At 44.9% G+C, this 26,441-nt stretch overlaps 1 protein-coding gene, 1 long non-coding RNA gene, 1 pseudogene and 1 gene segment (V, D, J or C); 3 read left to right on the top strand and 1 right to left on the bottom strand.

Moving 5' to 3' along the window:
• LOC125148931 (immunoglobulin lambda variable 5-37-like) overlaps positions 1 to 26,441 on the top strand; it is a 1,027,427-nt gene that overhangs the window by 150,425 nt on the left and 850,561 nt on the right.
• The window catches only part of LOC125148935 (immunoglobulin lambda-1 light chain-like), an 899,300-nt gene that overhangs the window by 46,449 nt on the left and 826,410 nt on the right, over positions 1 to 26,441 (top strand). The window lies entirely within an intron of this gene.
• On the top strand, positions 1,261 to 1,357 carry LOC125149724 (uncharacterized; annotated as a pseudogene).
• LOC125148968 (uncharacterized) overlaps positions 12,481 to 26,441 on the bottom strand; it is an 863,358-nt gene continuing 849,397 nt past the window's right edge. The window contains exon 2 of the long non-coding RNA XR_007145744.1: positions 12,481 to 12,667. This is a non-coding gene — a long non-coding RNA (uncharacterized LOC125148968). The remainder of the gene's footprint in view (positions 12,668 to 26,441) is intronic.

Here is a 26,441-nt window from a genome sequence, read left to right as displayed (position 1 = left end):
TTAAATAATTAAAGACATGAGTAAAAAAAAAATGAGGGATTTAAAAAAGTAAAACTCTTATTTAAAATTTTATTAAAATAATACGCTTTATTTTACATACTTCTGATGATTTTACTGAATTGTTTTTTTCAGTAAAATATTTTTAAATTTAAATGCCCTGAGCCTTTTATATAACATATTTCATTTCTCAAATAAAAACCTGATTCTTTCTTATTACACTTTACTTCTGTTTTTAGTTACATTCTTTTTGTATTCGTAAGAAGTTGAAGAGAAATATGAAGTGTATTGGTCGTAGCACTTAGCTCTGATAACTTTTCCTTTTATGTCAATGTTAGATATTAGATAAAGTATGAAATAAAATAATTTATTTTTTACATCTGCATCAACCATTTTAGGAGGTATTCTTTTGTAATTATTTTTTATATTAAAAATATGGAAAATTCTGGTGCTCAGGTAATATCCAACAAAGAAATTGGAAATACCCATGACAGCTGTTGAAAACACACCAACAATTAAGAAGACAGAGGAAACTAGACAAAATTCACACCTTCCGTAAAGCATGAGATGGACCAAGTTGCAACTTCGCACAACCCGGAAGTGAAAATCAGCAAAGAAATAAGCGCTCAGACTGGAAACCCTGGCGGCTTCACTCCCGTGCGCACACTACAAGTCAGGAGCATCAGTGGGAAGAAAAGTGAGTTCCAGAAACATCTGTAGGAGACAGAAGGGGAAGGCGACTAGTGGCCTGAACCAGCATGAGAGGAGAAAGTCCCTTGAATGTGAAGACACAGGCCAGCATGTGGGGAGACTTGAGCCCTGACCACGGGGCATGCATCCAGGAAGAGCAAGGGGGAGACGGGAGGTCTCAGTTGCAGAGCTGTGGGCACAGGGGGTGAGAAAGTCAGGAAGGGACTCTGGAAACACCTCAGTCAGGGGAAATGAGGGGCAAGAACATTTGGCATCCGCCAGGCACGAGGGAATAGGAACCAGGGAAAGGAGACACAGCCTGCATCCTCTCCAAGGGTAAGGCAAAAATGCATGAGACCAAAACCAGAAAAACAGTCTCATTAACACACAGTATTATTTTTCATAACAGAATAAAGCAACTACTGGCTAAATTGTTGAACAAAAAGAAGTATGTACAAATATAGAACATAAATCATGGAAGGGGTGAATTGATATTGGAAGATAAAAACTGAAAAAGAATGATATCCTTAATTATTGTATAAACCACTAAGGAAAAGTAAGTGATTACTGTTGTGACAGCCGATGCCATTAAAACTGGAACCATACAGATAGATCGGCATGGTCGCTGCACAAGGGTGACAAGCAACCAAGTGAAGCAATCCATGTATTTACAGATGGTGGTGTTGATGTTCCCGCAACAATGCACACATTCTTATCGCCAGCGAATGAAGTGCTTACAGTGGCACCTGTTCTGTGATTCAGCACCTGTGAAATGTGCGCAAGAGGGAAGTCACTGCAGACAGGAAGGAACCGGTGGTGACGAAGGGGTGAGTGCAGAGAGGAGCAATGGCGTGACTGCTAGTGGGTCAGCGCTTTTTCTGCAGGTGATGGAAATGTTGTCGATTCGACCATGATGATGTTTGCACAACTCCGTAAATATACTACAGACTGCTGGGTTGTATACTTGAAATGAGTGAACTCGGTGACATGCAAATTATCTTACTAGATTTGTTTTATTTTTAGGAAAAAGAACTTGAGGTGAGAGGCAGGGTGAGTTAAGCCCGGGTGGTGGTGTGTGTAAAGGCTGGAGGAAACACCTGAACATGTGGAATCCCAATGCCAAGCAGCCAGGTCCAAATCCAGATCTACTGACGTCAGGTACCCTGAAGGTGCCCATCCTGCCATTCACCCCTGACCACCCTGCCTGCCCTCCAGGCCCCTCTCCATCTCGTGCAGCAGCTCCCCGGGGGAATCCAGCTTTCTCCCCAGTGCACCCCCATCCTGCACCATAACCAGGGCATCCGGGAGGCCAACCCCTAGGTCCCTACCTACTCCCTACCCAACATCTGTCCTGGCATTCCTCCTGTGAATCCCTTGGCACCTGGCATGGAAAACAGATGGAAAAGAAGACATGGAAGAAAATGAGGAAAGGTCTTATAGATATACAAATACAACAAGCATGGTAAGCATTCCTCCTCCACCTCCTCCTCCTCCTCCTTCTCTTCTGACCGAGCCGATGAGTTTAGTAGAACTATTTTTGGCAGATGATGAGACTTCGGAGCTAAATACTGAAGACGAGTAGAAGAGGTGTCAGATGTGATTTTTTAAAACATTTTTTGTAATATTTGTGGTGTCATGGGAGGTGTTGTGGAGATTTAATTATGGAAAAGAGAAACTCTACCATTGTAGTGATGGTTGGCAAACGTTGGTGATTTACTGGCAAATACATTTCCCAGCAGGCCTTTATTGAGCCTACTAACTGGAAGGCTGCTGGGAGGTGGAGTCCATTGGGTTGATAAGCTCTGCCTGCCCTTTTGGAACCTAATCTCACTGGAGTCTTGGGCCCTTCTCTTTCACCAGCTCTCATTTAATCCAAATAAAGCTCTTTATCCAAGGAAGAAAGGAAGGGAGGAAAGAAGGAAAGAGGAAAGGGAGAGAGATAGAGAGAGAAAGAGAGAGAAGAAAAGAAAGAAAGAAAGAAAGAAAGACAAGAAAGGAAGAAAAAACAAATGAGAGGCAACTACTGTCACTGACCCTTTAAATTTCCTCTGTGCTCAGAGTCAGACCCTCAGACCCTCCAGGGTCTCCAAGGCCTCCCTGTCTGTTTCTCACCGGCAGTCCTGGGGGTGACAGAGACAGCTTTCTGTCTCAGGTCCCCATGGGCCTGCAGCAGTATGTCAGAACTGATGCTTCTGCCCTATGTTGAGCACTAACAATATGGCTCATCCTCAGGCTGCAGGCCTGAGAAGGTCCTAGAGGCCTTGTTCCCAGAGTGGGAGCCAGAGAACCGAGCTGAGATCTCCGAGGGCCCATTTCTTCTGAGCACCACAGTTGTAGTAACGCTGAGAGAAATCTCTTGGATGCAGCCCACATAATTTGCTCCAACACTGTTGCTAATTCCCGTACAGGTGAGGGTCACCTTCTGCCCCTGAAACCATGACAGGGAGGCCTCCTGTGTCGGGGCACACTGTGCCCAGGACCCTGCAACAGAGCAGTGGAGACACGGACAGGCAGGTCCTGAGGGAATGCCTTCCGCCTGTTCTTCAAAAGAGGGGAAGAAGGAGGCCAGCACACCCCAGCCCATAATCACTCGCCTTGCTTTCCACAGCCAGTCACCTAAGCGGAGAACGAAGGGGGTGAGGAGGAGAGGGGTCCAGGTCAAGGTGGAGACAGCCCAGGCTGTGCCCCTGACTGAGCCCACCAGTGAGAGAACTGCACAAAGCCTCTCTCATCCCCTCCCTACTTTGGAGAGCAGAGAGGAATCCTTCATGCAAATCACTCCCCTCCTGGGTCCCGAAACCTACTCACTGCATATGGTGACAGCTGAGTGTGGGGTGGGCTGGGGAGCCAATCGTGGACCCCGGTGAGCATAGAGCAGAGGGTACAAGGCAGGGTTCCAGGACTGGGTGCCCAGCTGAGACACCCCTCAGCCATCCCTGCACCTCCCCCAATGCACAGGGACAGACCTCCAGTGCCCCCTGCTGTCTCAGAGTTCAGACTCACTTAGGACTGGGAGAAGGAACTGGAGTTGAGCAAAGAGAGGGACCCTCTGGACTTGAGCCTGCCTGGCACCCCACCCATCCCTACACAGGGGCGGGGGCTTCTGATCCCCCAAGTGAGACCTCCTGTGTGGCAGGCATCACCACACCTCAGTCCTTATTTCAGAGCTCTGGCTTCCTCAGCATGAATCACTCTGTGCCCCCCCACCACTTAGATAGTTGTGTTGTTGGGATGTCAGGTGAGTGACCCCCTCAGGCAAGTTGTGTCCTGCACTGAGGGATAAGAAGGGCAGAGGGCAGGCTCACCACTCCACAGGCTGTATCAGGAAGGCCTGAGGAGACATCCCATCTCTTTCTCATGTCAGGTCACTTCCCACCCAGGCAAGCCAGTCCCCATAATCCTCTGCACCTGCCCCCATCCTCACACTTCATGGGGCAGGGTCCGTTAACAAAAATGCACATGAGATTCCTCAAGACATACTGTAATTAGAAACAAGGGGCATGTGCCTCTCACGTTGCCTTTTCCCAAGAGCACTCATAGGTGATGGTCAACACCACAGTCATCCCTAGATGCAGCCAGGGAGACCCAGCAGTGAGGAGAGACACTGGAGGTGACTGGGTCACCTGCACCAGATGGGGCCCCCATCCAGACGGGATTGCCCATTTGGGAACCTGCGGAAGCTTGGGAATTTTAAGGACAGAGCTCATCCCATGACCCAGAAGATCCTGGTGCTCTAAACCCTCCTCTCTCAGTGTGCAATGTATTATAATTACTCACACCAGATCCCTTTCTAGTCCTTCTCTGTGTCACACAAGGTTCTACTCCTACTGTAAATATTCACACAGTTATTTTCCCCAGTGGTTTATCTAATCCATCTCTGCACTGTTCATGACAATACATCTAGGATATATCTCCTGGGATTTATATCATATATATATATATATATATACACACACACACACATATATATGTGTACATATATATACATATATATACATACATATATATATATAAAACACAAACTACGTATAAATAATACGTAAGATACAGTTATACACACACACTTCTAGTCATCGACTCTCGGTTAATAGAACCGTGTGCTCTAGTCCTATAAATATATAATGCTTCCAATTGAATACCTCCCATGAAACATCTCCTCCTTGTCTGTCATAGTGAGTCAAATGAAAACCCAACAGGCTCCACGACCTTGACAGTTTTGTTTGTCCTTTGAGCACTGAGTGTCTGCAGCCTACCGGTACTTAACTGGTGCCCAGGAAAGGTTTTTGAATTAAAAAGAATACATCAGTGAATAAAAAAAAAAAATACACATATCCACATTCTTTACCTTATTGCCAAAACTAGTATCTCTTCTTTCATTTGAATCATCATAATCCATCCACATTTTTAAGCACAGAGATGGAGGTCATCTTAGATAAACCCTTAGGCCTCACACACAGCCTCCAGGTAATTCTTAAATCCAGGGATCTCCACAATAAATATAATGCTAAAATGTCCACACTACCCAAAGCACTCTGTAAATTCAATGCAATCCCCATAAAAACTCCAAGGACGTTTTGCACAGAAATAAAAAAAAAAACCGAATTTTGTATAGAACCAGAAAAGACCCCAAATTGCCAAAGCAATCTTGAGAAGGAACAAACCTCGAGACACCATACTTCGCACTTTCAAATTATATTACAAAGCTGTAGTCATAAACACAAATGTGGTATTGTTCTCGAGAGACACATAGGCTGATGCCATAGAATGAAAAGACCAGAAAGTCATTCAAGTTCCTCTTGACCACCAGGGAAGACATAAGCTGAAAATGGTCCTTTGCAATGTCTCCAGAACAGAGCTACCATGGATTTGGGAAGGGTTTCAGAAAGACTATACATGAATCCTAGAGAAGATGCCCCAAATGGGATCCTTAGGATCTCACTGCTATTTCCTGATGCACTTTGGGAGAGAAAACTGGAATGACTCAGACGTCTGACAATGATCACATTGACATAGATGCCAGGATAGAGTGTGATCAACACACTCTATCTGGGTAAGAAGCACATTGGGGCGCCTGGGTGGCTCAGTCGGTAAGCGGCCGACTTCAGCTCAGGTCACGATCTCGCGGTCCGTGGGTTCGAGCCCCGCATCGGGCTCTGGGCTGATGGCTCAGAGCCTGGAGCCTGCTTCTGATTCTGTGTCTCCCTCTCTCTCTGCCCCTCCCCCGTTCATGCTCTGTTTCTCTCTGTCTCGAAAATAAATAAAACGTTAAAAAAAAATTTTTAAAAAGAAGCACATGTAAAGAATAATCTCATCAGGGTCAGGTCCCATCTGCCAAAGTTCCCCATGGGAGCTGCCCTCTGCTCTCTGCTGCTTCCTGCATTGGCACGGGTGCCTGGGGCCCTGTTTCCGCTGTTGTATCCAGTTAACTCCTTCCTCTATTGGTACACATTTACTGTTAGAGGAATGTGTGTAGAGACAACTCTTCAGGCCTGATCCATGAACAGTCAAGGCAGCCATGGACAGGCTTACCCCCAGGAGTCTGAGTAGAACAGAGAGTCTGCCCTGAGGTGATGGGGGGCCACGTTGGGAGACCTGGTCTAATGCTTAGGCAGAGGAGAGTGGCTAGAGTACTGGGGAGGCAGAAGTGGTCTCTGATGGGCTCTGCTCACCTCATACAATGGCATGTCTGTGTCTGGACGCGAGGGGGCACTCAAGGCCTGTTTCTGAGGGGTCACTAGATCAGAGCTGTGAATTGCCACCTGCCACTGCCTGTGCCCTCTGCTCAGGCCTCACATCTGTGACCTCCCCACCCCTGCCCTGAAGTTGCCCCTACCCTGCCCATCCCCTGACATCCTCAGACAGAGGCACTTAAAGAAGTCAGTGAGGAGTCAGAAAACAGGGGGGTCGCATTTGCATGGTTGGGCCCTCCCCCTCTCAACAGATCAAGAGGTGAAGGGAGAGGTGAAGGGAGGCTCTGCTCAGCTGTGAGGCAACAGAAGTGCTGACCTCCGCCATGGCCTGGTCCCCTCTCCTCCTCACCCTCCTTGCTCACTGCACAGGTGACTTGATGTGGGGACACGGGAAGGGGTCTTGGAAGCACAAGTGTGGGCCTGATTCCTCTTCTTCCCTCTAGATCCCAGAAATATCCTCTCTGTTGTTTCTCTTTCCAGGGATTTGGGCTCAGTCAGGACTGAATCAACCATCCTCAGTGTCTGGGGCCCTGGGCCAGAGGGTCACTATCTCCTGCACTGGAGTTGGTAGTTACGTGGGTTGGTACCAACAAATCCCGGGAATGGGCCCCAAAACCATCATCTATGATAATAGCAACCGACCCTCCGGGGTCCCTGATCGATTCTCCGGCTCCAAGTCTGGCAGCACAGGCACCCTGACCATCACTGGGCTCCAGGCCGAAGACGAGGCTGATTATTACTGCTCATCGTGGGACAATAGTGTAAAAGCTCACACAATGCTCTAGGCCTGTGGGGAAGTGAGACAAAAAACTAGTTACTCATCTGTAAAGAGGGAAGCACATCAGCAGTTTCCTCCTCAGCTTAGCCTGTGATTCTGCTCATTCTATGGCTGATGATTTGGGCGCAGTTCCATGCAAGGGCACCTCCCGTGAGTGAGGTTCCTCCTGTCCTTTCTGTCCTCAAAGTCACTCTCAGAAAACCCTTGCGACACAAAGAGTCTTCATGAAAGAGAAATCTCTTGTTTTATCAGCTGAGGTATTTTACTTCTAGGCCAGATCATATAAATTTTTCCTTCTGATATTAAAATAAATGAAGCATTTTTGTTTTTCCTCTGAGGTCTACCCATGTGGTGCCTGAAGAATAAGTTAGCCTTATCTGCCTCTAGGACTATTATCTCCATGGCAGTGGCTAGTTTCTTCTTATTATCTAATATTTGTGAAAAAAATGCCAATTCAAAAGTATAAAATTTTGAAGATAAGTTTCAAAACCTTTGTCCATAGGTAAAACCCTGCACTTCAATGTTTATAACAACTGATTCCTAATCACTAAAGCCTGAAAGGAACCTAAACTTGGCACATGGATATTTATTCTAGGTTTAAATATAATCACCCAAACCAAGAACCAACTAAGAGGTCACCAAGGAGGTGCCACTTTTATAAATAATTTCATAATTATATCCAACATTGGAAGAAGCAAAACTCTGCAAACATCTGTAGGTCACGGGGGTGCTAATTGCTGAAAAATAATTAATCACGTGAACAGAGTAAAACATTCTGAGCCACAGAATTATTGTATATGATACTAATGGTACTTAAATGGCACTCTGTCATTGTCTGTCATTGTCTCCCAAACAAACGCAAGCAAATCAGCGCACAACCACCACACATACCCGTGTGAGCACACACACAAGGACAGGGTGTGTCTAAGAGCTCACGAGCCAACCAAAAGGGCCCCCAGGAGGCAAAACTGGAAAGATTTCAACCACAGGAACATAAAAGGACTGGGTTGTAACTCAGTGTCTACACATATGTTTGCCGTCCATATTGTTCACTGATGGTATAAATATATGGAATCACATGAGACACATTCCCGTGCAGAGATTTCAGGGAACAGGTATAAACCCTTGGCTTGGATGACGTCACGCATAACTCCCACTCAGTAAGTATGCACAAAGGCACCAGCAAGAGGGACAGTCTGAAGAAGTGTCACAGTAAGAGAAGCTTAAGGACAATACACAACTCAATGTCTCAAAGAATCTTAACTGGATCTTACTACAGAAAAAGGACATTAGGTAAAAAGTAAGAAAATCTGAATAAACTGTGGATATTAATTGTTACGCGTTGAACTGTGTCTCCAACAATTCATGTGATTAAAAGTTCTAAAAACTCCCATATTTCAGGATGAGACCTTATTTGGAAATGAGACTGTTGCAGATGTAATTACCAGGGTGAGACCAGTAGAGTGTAACTGCATGTGTTCTAGGCTTTCTCTGTCTTTGTTTTCCCTCTGACTCGGTCTGGAATGATGCTGAAAGGAATCTCATATTTTAGAGAAAATAGCCTATGAACCCATCTGACCTTGTCAAGAGAACCCTGGTATTACTGGAAAAAATCCAGACATTTTGTTGTCTTTTCACTGTTAACCCATGGAACATTTACCAAACAAAATAATAGGGTTGAATGTGAATGGGGTTCTCTTCCCTGAATGCCCTTTAATGGATGAGCAGAGAACAAATTTCTAAGAAGATAGATTCCCTTGTACTGTATAATGGTTTATATCAATGTTCATCCTGAGAACACTTACAAAACTGGACAATAGAGAGGCAAACGGGTCATGAGTATACCAGAGAAGAAAATTAAATTCCAGACTAAGTATAAAGGCCTGGTCAAATCCAGACTGGGAATTTAGTACAGTGGATACTTCTCTGCTGAGAGCAGGTAGTCTTTTGACAAACAGAGACTTCAAATGCCCCAGAACCTGTACCATGGAGGTGGTGGGATATAACAGGAGATTCTCATAATACAGCAACAAGAGCAAAAAGAATTCAAATTTCAAGGATAACCCCCATGGACTTTTTATCACATATGAACCGGGAGTGAACCTAGGAAATATGAGGCCTTGAAATTGGTTTTGATTGGAGACTGGTAGGGGTGCCTGGGTGGCTCAGTCGGTTAAGTTTAGGACTTTGGCTCAGGGCATGATCTCGTGGTTCATGAGCCGAAGCTCTGCCTTGGGCTCTGTGCCACGGAATCAGAGCCTGCAGCCTGCTTCTGATTCTGTGTCTCCTGCTATCTCTCTGTAACTCCCTGCTCTCTCTCTCTGTCTCTGTCTTTCTGTCTCTCTATGTTTAAAAAAAAATAAACTTTAAAACAAATTCAGATTGGAGACTGGTAGTGATGCCAGGCCCCTGCAGCAAGCAAACCCAATGTCAGGGAACACTAATATGTCCAGGAATATAAACACTGTAAACTAAGCCTATGATGAGCAGCCTGGACGCTGTTAGGGACCTGAAGAAAATTAATGTCTCCATCCCAAGCACCCAGGAGAGGATGCGCTCATGCTCCTTCCTTGGGCACTGAAAGCTCAAATATCTGCCTGCAAAAGTCAGAGTGTCCTTTAGGGATGCTGTGTGTTGTCAGAGCAGCTGGGTGACCAGGACCGGGGTCAGCGGTGGCCTGTTCACACTGGCACTGAGAGGACAGGGCTGTGAGGCAGGCCAGCAGGAAAATACCCAAAAAGATATTTTCCCGACATAGCTTACTACCCGACAGAACTCAGTCCCATGGCCCAGAAGTTCCTGGTGGTCTAAGCCCTCCTTTCTCAGTGTACAATGTATTATAATTACTCACACCACATCCCTCTCCAGTCCTTCTCTGTGTCACAGGAGATTCTACTCATACTGAAAATATTCATAGAATTATTTTCCCCAGTGGTTTATCTAATCCATCTCTGCACTGTTCATTGCAATACATCTAGGATATATCTCCTGGGATTTATATCACACACACACACACACACACACACACACACACACATATGTATATATATAACACAAACTACTTATAAATAAAACATGAGATAGAGTTACACACACATGCACAATTCTAGTCATCAACTTTCAGTTAAAATAGAACCATGTGTCTGGTCATATAAATATTTAATGCTTCCCATTGAATACCTCCCATGAAACATCTCCTCCTTGTCTGTCATAGTGAGTCACATGAAAAACCAACATGTTCCACGACCTTGACAGTTTGTTTGTCCTTTCAGCACTGTCTGCAGCCTACCGGTATTTAGCTGGTGCCCAGGAAAGGTTTTTGATTTTAAAAGAATACATCATTGGGGCGCCTGGGTGGCTCAGTCGGTTAAGCGTCCGACTTCGGCTCAGGTCATGATCTCACGGTCCGTGGGTTCGAGCCCCGCGTCGGGCTCTGTGCTGACAGCTCAGAGCCTGGAGCCTGTTTCAGATTCTGTGTCTCCCTCTCTCTGACCCTCCCCCATTCATGCTCTGTCTCTCTCTGTCTCAAAAATAAATAAACGTTAAAAAAAAATTAAAAAAAAAAAGAATACATCATTGTATAAAAAAAGAAAAAATACACATATCCACATTCTTTACCTTATTGCCAAAACTAGTATCTCTTCTTTCATTTGAATCATCATAATCCATCCACATTTTTAAGCACAGAGATGGAGGTCATCTTAGATAAACCCTTAGGCCTCACACACAGCCTCCAGGTAATTCCTAAATCCAGGGATCTCCACAATAAATATAATGCTAAAATGTCCACACTACCCAAAGCACTCTGTAAATTCAATGCAATCCCCATAAAAACTCCAAGGACGTTTTGCACAGAAATAAAAAAAAAAAAACGAATTTTGTATAGAACCAGAAAAGACCCCAAATTGCCAAAGCAATCTTGAGAAGGAACAAACCTCGAGACACCATACTTTGTACTTTCAAATTATATTAACAAGGCTGTAGTCATGAACACCAACGTGGTGTTTTTCTCGAGAGACACATAGGTTGATGCCATAGAATAAAAAGACCAGAAAGTCATTCAAGTTCCTCTTGACCACCAGGGAAGACATAGGCTGAAAACGGTCCTTTGCAAGGTCTCCGGAACAGAGCTACCATGGATTTGGGAGGGAATTCAGAAACAATATACAAGGATCCTAGAGTAAATGCCCCAGATAGGATCCTTAGGATCTCACTGCTATTTCCTGATGCACTTTGGGAGAGAAAACTGGAATGACTCAGATGTCTGACAATGATCACATTGACATAGATGCCAGGATAGAGTATGAATCAACACAATCCATCTGGGTAAGAAGCACATGTAAAGAACAATCTCACCAGGGTCAGGTCCCATCTGCCAAAGGCCCCCATGGGAGCTGCCCTCTGCTCTCTGCTGCTTGCTGCATTGGCATGGGCGCCTGGAGCCCAGCCTCCGCTGTCATATCCAGTTACCACCTTCCCCTTTTGATACACATTTACTGTTAGAGAAATGTGTGTAGAGACACCTCCTCAGGCCTGACCCATTAAGAGTCAAGGAGCCATGGACAGCCTCACCCCCAGGAGTCTGAGTAGAACAGAGAGTCTGCCCTGAGGTGATGGGGGGCCACGTGAGGAGACCTGGTCTAATGCTTAGGCAGAGGAGAGTGGCTAGAGCAGTGGGGCGGCAGAAGTGGTCTCTGATGAGCTCTGCTTACGTCATAAACTGGCATGTCTGTGTCTGGACGCGAGGGGGCACTCAAGGCCTGTTTTGAGGGGTCACAGTAGATCAGAGCTGTGAATTGCCACCTGCCACTGCCTGTGCCTCTCCTCAGGGCTCACATCTGTGACCTCCCCACCCCTGCCCTGAAATTGCCCCCACCCTGCCCATCCCCCTGACATCCTCAGACAGAGGCACCTAAAGAAGTCAGTGAGGAGTCAGAAAACAGGGGGGTCGCATTTGCATGGTTGGGCCCTCCCCCTCTCAACAGATCAAGAGGTGAAGGGAGAAGTGAAGGGAGGCTCTGCTCAGCTGTGAGGCAACAGAAGGCAGGATCGGTGCTGACCTCCGCCATGGCCTGGTCCCCTCTCCTCCTCACTCTCCTCGCTCACTGCACAGGTGACTTGATGTGGGGACACGGGAAGGGGTCCTGGAAGCACAAGTGTGGGCCTGATTCCTCCTCTTGTCACTAGACCCCAGGAATATCCTCTCTGTTGTTTCTCTTTCCAGGGATTTGGGCTCAGTCGGGGCCGAATCAACCATCCTCAGTGTCTGGGGCCCTGGGCCAGAGGGTCACTATCTCCTGCACTGGAGTTGGTAGTTGGGTGGACTGGTACCAACAAATCCCAGGAATGGCCCCCAAAACCATCATCTATAGTAATAGCAACCGACCCTCCGGGGTCCCTGATCGATTCTCCGGCTCCAAGTCTGGCAGCACAGGCACCCTGACCATCACTGGCCTCCAGGCCGAGGACGAGGCTGATTATTACTGCTCATCGTGGTACAGCAGTGGCAGAGCTTACACAGTGGTCCAGGCCTGTGGGGAAGTGAGGCAAAAACCTAGTTACTCATCTGTAAAGAGGGAAACACATCAGCAGTTGCCTCCTCAGCTCAGCCTGTGATTCTGCTCATTCCGTGGCTGATGACTTGGACGCAGGTCCATGCAAGGGCACCTCCCGTGAGTGAGGTTCCTCCTGTCCTTTCTGTCCTCAAAGTCACGCTCAGAAAACCCTTCTGATACAGAGTCTTGAGGGAAGACAAATCTCTTGTTTTATCAGCTGAGGTATTTTACTTCTAGGCCAGATCATATCAATTTTTCCTTCTGATATAAAAATAAATGAAGCATTTTTATTTTTTCTCTGAAGTCTACCCATGTGTGGCAAGAGAATAAGTCAACTTATTTGCATCTGGTACTATTATCTCCATGGCACTGGCTAATCTCTTCTTCTTATCTATTATTTGTGGGAAAAAAGCCAATTTAAAATTATAAAATTATGAGGATAAGTTTCATAAATTTTGTCCATAGGAAAAACCCTGCACTTCAATGTTTATAACAACTGATTCTTAATCACTAAAGCCTGAAAGCACCCTAAACTTGGCACATGGATATTTATTCTAGGTTTAAAATAATCACCCAAACCAGGAACCAACTAAGAGGTCACCCAGGAGGTGCCACTTTTATAAATAATTTGATAATTATATCCAACATTGGAAGAAGCAAAACTCTGCAAACATCTGTAGGTTGCGGGGTGCTAAACGCTGAAAAAGAATTAATCATTTGAACAGAGGAAAACACTCTGAGCCACAGATTATTGTATATGATACTAATGGCACTTAAATGGCACTCTGTCATTGTCTGTCATTGTCTCCCAAACAAACGCAAGCAAATCAGCGCACAACCACCACACATACCCGTGTGCGCATACACACAAGGACAGGGTGTGTCTAGGAGCTCACAAGCCAACCAAAAGGGCCCCCAGGAGGCAAAACTAGAAAGATTTCAACCACAGGAACATAAAAGGATTGGGTTGTAACTCAGTGTCTACATATATGTCTGCCGTCCATATTGTTCACTGATGGTATAAATATATGGAATCACATGAGACACATTCCCGTGCAGAGATTTCAGGGAACAGGTGTAAACCCTTGGCTTGAATGACATCACGCATAACCCACACTCAGTAAGTATGCACAAAGGCACCAGCAAGAGGGACAGTCTGAAGAAGTGTCACAGTAAGAGAAGCTTAAGGACAATTCACAACTCAATGTCGCAAAGAATCATAAACTGGATCATACAACAGAAAAAAGACATTTAGTAAAAAGTAAGAAAATCTGAATAAACTGTGGATATTAATTGTTACACATTGAATTGTGTCTCCAACAATTCATGTGATTAAGAGTTCTAAAAACTCCCATATTTCAGGATGAGACCTTATTTGGAAATGAGACTGTTGCAGATGTAATTACCAGGGTGAGACCAGTAAAGTGTAACTGCATGTGTTCTAGGCTTTCTCGGTCTTTGTTTTTCCTCTGACTTGGCCTGCAATGATGCTGAAAGGAATCTCACTATTTTAGAGATAAAAGCCTATGAACCCATCCTACCTTGTCCAGAGAACCCTGGTATTACCGGAAAAAATCTAGACATTTTGTTGTCTTTTCACTGATAACCCATGGAACATTTACCAAATAAAGATAATAGGGTTGAATGTGAGTGGGATTCCCTTTCCTGAATTCCCCTTAATGGATGAGCAGAGAACGAATTTCTAAGAAGATAGATTCCTTGTACTGTATAATGGTTTATATCAATGTTCATCCTGAGAACACTTACAAAACTGGACCAATAGAGAGGCAAACGGGTCATGAGTATACCAGAGAAGAAAATTAAATTCCAGACTATGTATAAAGGCCTGGTCAACACCTAGATTAGGAATTAAGTACAGTGGATACTTCTCTGCTGAGAGCAGGTAGTCTTTTGACAAACAGAGACTTCAGATGCCCCAGAGCCTGTACCATGGAGGTGGTGGGATAACAGGAGACTCTCACAATACAGCAAGAAGAGCAAAAAGTATTCAAGTTCAAGGATAATCCCCATGGACTTTTTATCACATATGAACCGGGAGTGAACCTCGGAAATATGAGGCCTTGAAATTGGTTTCGACTGGAGACTGGTAGGGGTGCCTGGATGGCTCAGTCGGTTAAGCTTCACACTTTGGCTCAGGTCATGATCTCGTGGTTCGTGAGCCAAAGCCCTGCCTGGGGCTCTGTGCCACAGAATCAGAGCCTGGAACTTGCTTTTGATTCTGCATCTCCCGCTCTCTCTCTGTACCTCCCTGCTCTCTCTCTCTCTATGTCTCTCTTTTTTCTTTCTCTCTGTCCTCTCTCTCTTAAAAAAATAAACATTAAAACAAATTTAGATTGGAGATTGGTAGTGATGCCAGGCCCCTGCAGCAAGCAAACCCAATGTCAGGGAACACTAATATGTCCAGCAATATAAACACTGTAAACTAAGCCTATGGTGAGCAGCCTGGACGCTGTTAGGGACCTGAAGAAAATTAATGTCTCCATCCCAAGCACCCAGGAGAGGATGCACTCATGCTCCTTCCCTGGGCACTGAAAGCTCAAATATCCATCTGCAAAGGTCAGAGTGTCCTCTAGGGATGCTGTGTGTTGTCAGAGCAGCTGTGTGACCAGGACCGGGGTCAGCAGTGGCCTGTTCACACTGGCACTGAGAGGACAGGCCTGTGAGGCAGGCCAGCAGGAAAATTCCCAAACAGGTATTTTCCCGACAGAGCTTACTACCCGACAGAGCTCAGTCCCATAACCCAGAAGTTCCTGGTGCTCTAAGCCCTCCTTTCTCAATGTGCAATGTATTATAATTACTCACACCAGATCCTTCTCTAATCCTTCTCTGTGTCACACAAGGTTCTACTCATATGTAAATATTCACACAATTTATTTCCCCAGTGGTTTATCTAATACATCTCTGCACTGTTCATGACAATACAACTAGGATATATCTCCTGGGATTTGTATCATATATATATATATATATATATATATATATATATACATATAAATGTATGAAACACAAACTACATATATATAAAACGTAAGATATAGTTATATACACACATGCACACTTCTAGTCATCGACTCTTGGTTAACATAGAACCGTGTGCTCTAGCGTGTAAATATTTAATCCTTCCCATTGAATACCTCACAAGAAATATCTCCTCTTTGTCTGTCATAGTGAGTCACATGAAAACCCAACATGCCCCACGACCTTGACAGTTTTGTTTGTCCTTGCAACACTGAGTGTCTGCAGCTTACCGATACTTCGCTGGTGCTCAGGAAAGGTTTTTGATTTTTAAAGAATACATCCGTGAAAAAAAGGAAAAATGCACATATCCACATTCTTTTCCTTATTGCCAAAACTAGTATCTCTTCTATCATTTGAATCATGATAATCCATCCACATTTTTAAGCACAGAGATGGAGGTCATCTTAGATAAACCCTTAGGCCTCACACACAGCCTCCAAGTAATTCCTAAATCCAGGGATCTCCACAATAAATATAATGCTAAAATGTCCACACTACCCAAAGCACTCTATAAATTCAATGCAATCCAGTCGGAGGTCGGAAGATAGTGCCATAGGAGGACGCTGGGCTCACCGCGCTTCCTGCTGATCACTTAGATTCCACCTACACCTGCCTAAATAACTCAGAAAACCACCAGAGGATTAGCAGAACCGAGTCTCCGGAGCCAAGCGCAGACGAGAGGCCCACCGAAGAGGGCAGGAAGGGCGGCGAGGCGGTGCGCGCTCCAGGGACTGGTGGGAAGGAGCCGGGGCAGAGGGGCAGCTCGCCGGCCAGGCAGAGCCCCCGAGTCTGGCTGGCAAAAGCGGAGGGGCCAGACAGTGTTCCGACAGCAAGGGCGACTTAGCGTCTGGGAGGTCATAAGTTAACAGCTCTGCTCGGAAAGCGGGAAGGCTGGAGGACAAAGGGAGGGAGAGCTGCTGAGCCCCCAGACGACAAAGCTGTTTGGTGGGGAACAAAGGTGCTCGCCAGCGCCATCTCCCTCCCCCATCCCCCAGCCAAAATCCCAAAGGGAACCAGTTCCTGCCGGGGAACGTGCTCGCTCCGGGCAAACAGCCAACTCTGTGCTTCTGCGGAGCCAAACCTCCGACAGCGGATCTGACTCCCTCCCGCTGCCACAGGGCCCCTCCTGAAGTGGATCACCTAAGCAGAAGTGAGCTAAGCCTGCCCCTCCTGCCCCCGTGCACCTTGCCTACCCACCCCGGCTAATACACCAGATCCCCAGCACCACTAGCCTGGCAGTGTGCAAGTAGCCCAGACGGGCCACGCCACCCCACAGTGAATCCCGCCCCAAGGAGAGGGGAAGAGAAGGCACACACCAGTCTGATTGTGGCCCCAGCGGTGGGCTGGAGGCAGACATCAGGTCTGACTGTGGCCCCGCCCACCAACTCCAGTTATACACCACAGCACAGGGGAAGTGCCCTGCAGGTCCTACCACTCCAGGGACTATCCAAAATGACCAAATGGAAGAATTCCCCTCAGAAGAATCTCCAGGAAATAACAACAGCTAATGAGCTGATCAAAAAGTATTTAAATAATATAGCAGAAAGTGAACTTAGAATAATAGTCATAAAATTAATCGCTGGGCTTGAAAACAGTATAGAGGACAGCAGAGAATCTCTTGCTACAGAGATCAAGGGACTAAGGAACAGTCACGAGGAGCTGAAAAACGCTTTAAACGAAATGCAAAACAAAATGGAAACCACCACGACTCGGATTGAAGAGGCAGAGGAGAGAATAGGTGAACTAGAAGATAAAGTTATGGAAAAAGAGGAAGCTGAGAGAAAGAGAGTTAAAAAAAATCGAGGAGTATGAGGGGAAAATTAGAGAACTAAGTGATACACTAAAAAGAAATAATATACGCATAATTGGTATCCCAGAGGAGGAAGAGAGAGGGAAAGGTGCTGAAGGGGTACTTGAAGAAATAATAGCTGAGAACTTCCTTGAACTGGGGAAGGAAAAAGGCATTGAAATCCAAGAGGCACAGAGAACTCCCTTCAGACATAACTTGAATCGATCTTCTGCACGACATATCATAGTGAAACTGGCAAAATACAAGGATAAAGAGAAAATTCTGAAAGCAGCAAGGGGTAAACGTGCCCTCACATATAAAGGGAGACCTATAAGACTCGTGACTGATCTCTCTTTTGAAACTTGGCAGGCCAGAAAGGATTGGCACGATATCTTCAGTGTGCTAAACAGCAAAAATATGCAGCCGAGAATCCTTTATCCAGCAAGTCTGTCATTTTGAATAGAAGGAGAGATCAAGGTCTTCCCAAACAAACAGAAACAGAAGGAATTTGTCACCACTAAACCAGCCCTACAAGAGATCCTAAGGGGGATCCTGTGAGACAAAGTACCAGAGACATCACTACAAGCATAAAACATACAGACATCACAATGACTCTAAACCCGTATCTTTCTATAATAACACTGAATGTAAATGGATTAAATGCGCCAACCAAAAGACATAGGGTATCAGAATGGATAAAAAAACAAGACCCATCTATTTGCTGTCTACAAGACACTCATTTTAGATCTGAGGACACCTTTAGATTGAGAGTGAGGGGATGGAGAACTATTTATCATGCTACTGGAGGGCAAAAGAAAGCTGGAGTAGCCATACTTATATCAGACAAACTAGACTTTAAATTAAAGGCTGTAACAAGAGATGAAGAAGGACATTATATAATAGTTACAGGGTCTAACCACTAGGAAGAGCTAACAATTATAAATGTCTATGCGCCGAATACCGGAGCCCCCAATAATATATAAAACAATTACTCATAAACATAAGCAACCTTATTGATAAGAATGTGGTCATTGCAGGGGGCTTTAACACTCCACTTACAGAAATGGATAGATCATCTAGACACATGGCCAATAAAGAAACCAGGGCCCTGAAAGATACATTGGATCAGATGGACTTGACAGATATATTTAGAACTCTGCATCCCAAAGCAACAGAATATACTTTCTTCTCGAGGGCACATGGAACATTCTCCAAGATAGATCATATACTGGGTCACAAAACAGCCCTTCATAAGTTTACAAGAATTGAAATTATACCATGCATACTTTCAGACCACAATGCCATGAAGCTTGAAATCAACCACAGGAGAAAGTCTGGAAAACCTTCAAAAGCATGGAGGTTAAAGAACACCTTACTAAAGAATGAGTGGGTCAACCAGGCAATTAGAGAAGAAATTAAAAAATACATGGAAACACAACAATCCAGACGCTTTGGGATGCAGCGAAGGCAGTCCTGAGAGGAAAATACATCGCAATCCAGGCCTATCTCAAGAAACAAGAAAAATCCCAAATACAAAATCTAACAGCACACCTAAAGGAACTAGAAGCAGAACAGCAAAGGCAGCCTAAACCCAGCAGAAGAAGAGAAATAATAAAGATCAGAGCAGAAATAAACAATATAGAATCTAAAAAAACTGTAGAGCAGATCAATGAAACCAAAAGTTGGTTTTTTGAAAAATAAACAAAATTGACAAACCTCTAGCCACGCTTCACAAAAAGAAAAGGGAGATGACCCAAATAGATAAAATCATGAATCTAAATGGAATTATTACAACCATCCCTCAGAGATACCAACAATTATCAGGGAATACTATGAAAAATTATATGCCAACAAATTGGACAACCTGGAAGAAATGGACAAATTCCTAAACACCCACACACTTCCAAAACTCAATCAGGAGGAAATAGAAAGCTTGAACAGACCCAAAACCGACGAAGAAATTGAATCAGTTATCAAAAATCTCCCAACAAATAAGAGTCCAGGACCAGACGGCTTCCCAGGGGAGTTCTACCAGACGTTTAAAGCAGAGATAATACCTATCCTTCTCAAGCTATTCCAAGAAATAGAAAGGGAAGGAAAACTTCCAGACTCATTCTATGAAGCCAGTATTACTTTGATTCCCAAACCAGACAGAGACCCAGTAAAAAAAGAGAACTACAGGCCAATATCCCTGATGAATATGGATGCAAAAATTCTCAATAAGATACTAGCAAATAGAATTCAACGGCATATAAAAAAAATTATTCACCATGATCAAGTGGGATTCATTCCTGGGATGCAGGGCTGGTTCAACATTCACAAATCAATCAACGTGATACATCACATTAATTAAAAAAAAAGAGAAGAACCATATGATCCTGTCAATCGATGAAGAAAAGGCCTTTGACAAAATCCAGCACCCTTTCTTAATAAAAACCCTTGAGAAAGTCGGGACAGAAGGAACATACTTACACATCATAAAAGCCATTTATGAAAAGCCCACAGCTAACATCATCCTCAATGGGGAAAAACTGAGAGCTTTTTCCCTGAGATCAGGAACACGACAGGGATGCCCACTCTCACCGCTGTTGTTTAACATAGTGCTGGAAGTTCTAGCATCAGCAATCAGACAACAAAAGGAAATCAAAGGCATCAAAATTGGCAAAGATGAAGTCAAGCTTTCGCTTTTTGCAGATGACATGATACTATACGTGGAAAATCCGATAGACTCCACCAAAAGTCTGCTAGAGCTGATACATGAATTCAGCAAAGTTGCAGGATACAAAATCAATGTACAGAAATCAGTTGCATTCTTATACACTAACAATGAAGCAACAGAAAGACAAATAAAGGAACTTATCCCATTCACAATTGCACCAAGAAGCATAAAATACCTGGGAATAAATCTAACCAAAGATGTGAAAGATCTGTATGCTGAAAACTATAGAAAGATTATGAAGGTAGTTGAAGAAGATATAAAGAAATGGAAAGACATTCCCTGCTCATGGATTGGAAGAATAAATATTGTCAAAATGTCAATACTACCCAAAGCTATCTACACATTCAATGCAATCCCAATCAAAATTGCACCAGCATTCTTCTCGAAACTAGAACAAGCAATCCTAAAATTCATATGGAACCACAAAAGGCCCCAAATAGCCAAAGTAATTTTGAAAAAGAAGACCAAAGCAATCCCAGACTTTAGCCTCTACTACAAAGCTGTCATCATCAAGACAGCATGGTATTGGCACAAAAACAGACACATAGACCAATGGAATAGAATAGAAACCCCAGAACTAGACCCACAAACGTATGGCCAACTCATCTTTGACAAAACAGGAAAGAACATCCAATGGAAAAAAGACAGTCTCTTTAACAAATGGTGCTGGGAGAACTGGACAGTAACATGCAGAAGGTTGAAACTAGACCACTTTCTCACACCATTCACAAAAATAAACTCAAAATGGATAAAGGACCTGAATGTGAGACAGGAAACCATCAAAACCCTAGAGGAGAAAGCAGGAAAAGACCTCTCTGACCTCAGCCGTAGCAATCTCTTACTCGACACATCCCCAAAGGCAAGGGAATTAAAAGCAAAAATGAATTACTGGGGCCTTATGAAGATAAAAAGCTTCTGCACAGCAAAGGAAACAACCAACAAAACGAAAAGGCAACCAACGGAATGGGAAAAGATATTTGCAAATGACATATCGGACAAAGGGCTAGTATCCAAAATCTATAAAGAGCTCACCAAACTCCACACCCAAAAAACAAATAACCCAGTGAAGAAATGGGCAGAAAACATGAAAAGACAATTCTCTAAAGAAGACATCCGGATGGCCAACAGGCACATGAAAAGATGTTTAACGTCGCTCCTTATCAGGGAAATACAAATCAAAACCACACTCAGATATCACCTCACGCCAGTCAGAGTGGCCAAAATGAACAAATCAGGAGACTATAGATGCTGGAGAGGATGTGGAGAAACGGGAACCCTCTTGCACTATTGGTGGGAATGCAAATTGGTGCAGCCGCTCTGGAAAACAGTGTGGAGGTTCCTCAGAAAATTAAAAATAGACCTACCCTATGACCCAGTAATAGCACTGCTAGGAATTTACCCAAGGGATACAGGAGTACTGATGCATAGGGGCACTTGTACCCCAATGCTTATAGCAGCACTCTCAGCAATAGTCAAATTGTGGAAAGAGCCTAAATGTCCATCAACTGATGAATGGATAAAGAAATTGTGGTTTATATACACAATGGAATACTACGTGGCAATGAGAAAGAATGAAATATGGCCTTTTGTAGCACCGTGGATGGAACTGGAGAGTGTGATGCTAAGTGAAATAAGCCATACAGAGAAAGACAGGTACCATATGGTTTCACTCTCATGTGGATCTCGAGAAACTTAACAGAAACCCATGGGGGAGGGGAAGGAAAAAAAAAAAGAGGTTAGAGTGGGAGAGAGCCAAAGCATAAGAGACTGTTAAAAACTGAGAACAAACTGAGGGTTGATGGGGGGTGGGAGGGAGGGGAGGGTGGGTGATGTGTATTGAGGAGGGCACCTTTTGGGATGAGCACTGGGTGTTGCATGGAAACCAATTTGACAATACATTTCATATACTGAAAAAATAAATAAATAAATTCAATGCAATCCCCACAAAAATTCCAATGCAGTTTTGCACAGAGATAAAAAAAAAACCTGAATTTTGTATAGAACCGGTAAAGACCCCAAATTGCCAAAGCTATCTTGAGAAGGAACAAACCTCGAGACACCATACTTCGCACTTTCAAATTATATTACAAAGCTGTAGTCATGAAAACCAATGTGGTATTGTTCTCAGGAGACACATAGATTCATGCCATAGAATCAAAAGACCAGAAAGTCATTCAAGTTCCTCTTGACCACCAGGGAAGACATAGGCTGAAAACGGTCCTTTGCAAGGTCTCCGGAACAGAGCTATGATGGATTTGGGAAGGGTTTCAGAAAGAATATACATGAATCCTAGAGAAGATGCCCCAAATGGGATCCTTAGGATCTCACTGATATTTCCTGATGCACTTTGGGAGAGAAAACTGGAATCACTCAGACGTCTGACAATGACCACAACAACATAGGTGCCGGGATAGAGTGTGAATCAACACACTCCATCTGGGTAAGAAGCACATCTAAGAACGATCTCACCAGGGTCATGTCCCATCAGCCAAAGGCCCCCATGGGAGCTGCCCTCTGCTCTCTGCTGCTTCCTGCATTGGCACGGGTGCCTGGAGCCCTGCCTCCACTGTCATATCCAATTAACTCCTTCCCCTTTTGATACACCTTTACTGTCAGAGGAATGTGTGTACAGACAACTCCTCAGGCCTGACCATTAAGATTCAAGGGAGCCATGGACAGGCTCATGTCCAGGACTCTGAGTAGAACAGAGAGTCTGCCCTGAGATGATGGGGGGCCACATGTGGGGACACCTGGTTTAGCCCTGAGGCAGGGGAGAGTGGCTAGAGCAGTGGGGAGGCAGAAGTGGTCTCTGATGGGCTCTGCTCATGTCATACAATGGCATGACTGTGTCTGGACGCTAAGGGGCACTCAAGGTCTGTTTCTGAGGGGTCACGGTAGATCAGAGGTGAGTCCTGCCACCTGCCACTGCCTGTGCCCTCTGCTCAGGGCTCACATCTGTGACCTCCCCACCCCTGCCCTGAAATTGCCCTTCCCTTGCCCATCCCCCTGACATCCTCAGACAGAGGCACCTAAAGAAGTCAGTGAGGAGTCAGAAAACAGGGGGGTCGCATTTGCATGGTTGGGCCCTCCCCCTCTCAACAGATCAAGAGGTGAAGGGAGAGGTGAAGGGAGGCTCTGCTCAGCTGTGAGGCAACAGAAGGCAGGATCGGTGCTGACTTCCACCATGGCCTGGTCCCCTCTCCTCCTCACCCTCCTTGCTCACTGCACAGGTGACTTGATGTGGGGACACGGGAAGGGGTCCTGGAAGCACAAGTGTGGGCCTGATTCCTCCTCTTGTCTCTAGACCCCAGGAATATCCTCTCTGTTTGTTTCTCCTTCCAGGGTCATGGGCTCAGTCGGGGCTGACTCAACCATCCTCAGTGTCTGGGGCCCTGGGCCAGAGGGTCACTATCTCCTGCACTGGAGTTGATAGTTACGTGGGTTGGTACCAACAAATCCCAGGAGTGGCCCCCAAAACCATCATCTATAGTAATAGCAATCGACCATCAGGGGTCCCTGATCGATTCTCCGGCTCCAAGTCTGGCAGCACAGGCACTCTGACCATCACTGGGCTCCAGGCTGAGGACGAGGCTAATTATTACTGCTCATCGTGGGACTATAGTCTAAAAGCTCACACAATGCTCTAGGCCTGTGGGGAAGTGAGACAAAAAACTAGTTACTCAACTGTAAAGAAGGCAAACACATCAGCAGTTGCCTTCTCAGCTCAGCCTGTGATTCTGCTCATTCTATGGCTGATGATTGGGTGCAGGTCCATACAAGGGCACCTCCCATGAGTGAGGTTCCTCCTGTCCTCTGTCCTCAAAGTCACTCTCAGAAAACACTTCCGACACAAAGAGTCCTCATGAAAGAGAAATCTCTTGTTTTATAAGCTGAGGTATTTTACTTTTAGGCCAGATCATATCAATTTTCCTTCTGACATTAAAATAAATGAAGCATTTTCAGTTTTCCTCTGAACTCCACCCTTGTGGTGCCTGAAAAATAAGTCAGCCTTATTTGCATCTGGTACTATTATCTCATTGGCGGTGACTAGTTTTTCTTCTTATCTATTATTTGTGAAAAAATGCCAATTTCAGATTATAAAATTATGAAGATAAGATTCAAAACTTTTGTCCATAGGAAAAACCCTGCACTTCAATGTTTATAACAACTTATTCCAAATCACTAAAGCCTGAAAGCAACCTAAACTTGGCACATGGATATATATTCTGGGTTTAAATGTAATCACCCAAACCAGAAACCAACTAAGAGGTCACCTAGGAGGTGCCACCTTTGTAAATAATTTGATAGTTATGTCAAACATTGGAAGACGCAAAACTGCAAACATCTGCAGGTCGTGGAGGGGCTAAACGCTGAAAAGGAGTTAATCATGTGAACGGAGTAATACATTCTGAGCCACAGAATTATTCTATGTGATATTAATGGCACTTAAAAGACACTCTGTCATTGCCAGAATTCACTGAACACTGTACACGCCCCATGTCAGAAACTTAACGAGTACGTAGAAAAATGTAGGAATTTGGGGCACATGATGGAAAGTAGAAAGTGACAAAACTCATGTAGCTGCAGTAACACGTGTGAGCCCACGTCAGTGCTGGGGTGGGGCGAGCCGCTGAGCCGAGGGGCTGAAAGTGAGTGCAGCCTCTACGTGTAAAGACATAGGAAACTGCAGGAAGGTTCCGTCCTCTAGTAACTATGGTTGTGGCCCCTTGGGGGGGGGCAGGTTGACGATTGTGACGTGACTGCACTGTGTACTGTCACCGAACAATGAAGTAAATGGATGGAATGTGGTGCTGGAGCCACAGTTGTCACTTGAGGAAAGGAGAGTCACGGATACAACCAAGGGAGGAGGCTGGGAAGAGGATGTGGTCATGGATTAGAGCCGCAGATGACAGTCTGACGACGTGTGTAGTTTGATGGAGACAGAGACTCGCATGTGGACATAGTCACCAATATGTCCACGGTCCTGGCTTAGTTTCCTCATGTATTTGTCCTTCATGCGTCAGCTGAGTGAAACCAGAAGCAGTGATGCCCCATAAGGCTTGAGATGCATTTTCCCAGATATTACCTTCTAATACCGTTCTCTCGAGAAGACGTGGGGCTTCCTCGGGGGAATCTTATCCCAGAGAGCAATGGTGCAGGACGAGTACAGAGGACCTTATTAGTGTCAGAAAACGAAAAAAGTGCAGGAAAAACCCTGCACTTTAATGTTTGTAACAACTGATTCCTAATCACTAAAGCCTGAAAGCAACCTAAACGTAGCACATGGGGGGCGCCTGGGTGGCGCAGTCGGTTAAGCGTCCGACTTCAGCCAGGTCACGATCTCACGGTCTGGGAGTTCGAGCCCCGCGTCGGACTCTGGGCTGATGGCTCAGAGCCTGGAGCCTGTTTCCGATTCTGTGTCTCCCTCTCTCTCTGCCCCTCCCCCGTTCATGCTCTGTCTCTCTCTGTCCCAAAATTAAATAAATGTAGAAAAAAAAAATTTAAAGGTAGCACATGGATATTTATTCTAGGTTTAAAATAATCACCCAAACCAGGACCAACTAAGAGGTCACCAAGGAGGTGCCACTTTTATAAATAATTTGATAATTATATCCAACATTGGAAGAAGCAAGACTCTGCAAACATCTGTAGGTCGCGGGGGTGCTAAACGCTGAAAAAGAATGAATCGTGTGAACAGAGGAAAACACTCTGAGCCACAGATTATTCTATATGATACTAATGGCCCTTAAATGACACTCTGTCATTGCCTGTCATTGTCTTCCAAACAAACGCAAGCAAATCCGCGCACAACCACCACACATACACGTGTGCGCCCACACACAAGGACAGGGTTGGTGTAGGAGGTCACGAGCCAACTTAAAGGGCCCCCATGAGGCAAAACTAGAAAGATTTCAACCATAAGAACATAAAAGGATTGGGTTGTAACTCAGTGTCTATACATATGTCTGCCGTCCATATTGTTAACTGATGGTATAAATATATGGAATCACATGAGACACATTCCCGTGCAGAGATTTCACGGAACAGGTGTAAACCCTTGGCTTGAATGACGTCAGGCATAACCCCCACTCAGTAAGTATGCACAAAGGCACCAACAAGAGGGACAGTCTGGAGAAGTGTCACAGTAAGAGAAGCTTAAGGACAATTCACAACTCAATGTCGC

The sequence above is a fragment of the Prionailurus viverrinus genome, chromosome D3, assembly GCF_022837055.1.
Source record: "Prionailurus viverrinus isolate Anna chromosome D3, UM_Priviv_1.0, whole genome shotgun sequence".
NCBI lineage: Eukaryota > Metazoa > Chordata > Mammalia > Carnivora > Felidae > Prionailurus > Prionailurus viverrinus.
This window is presented reverse-complemented; position numbering and strand designations above follow the sequence as displayed.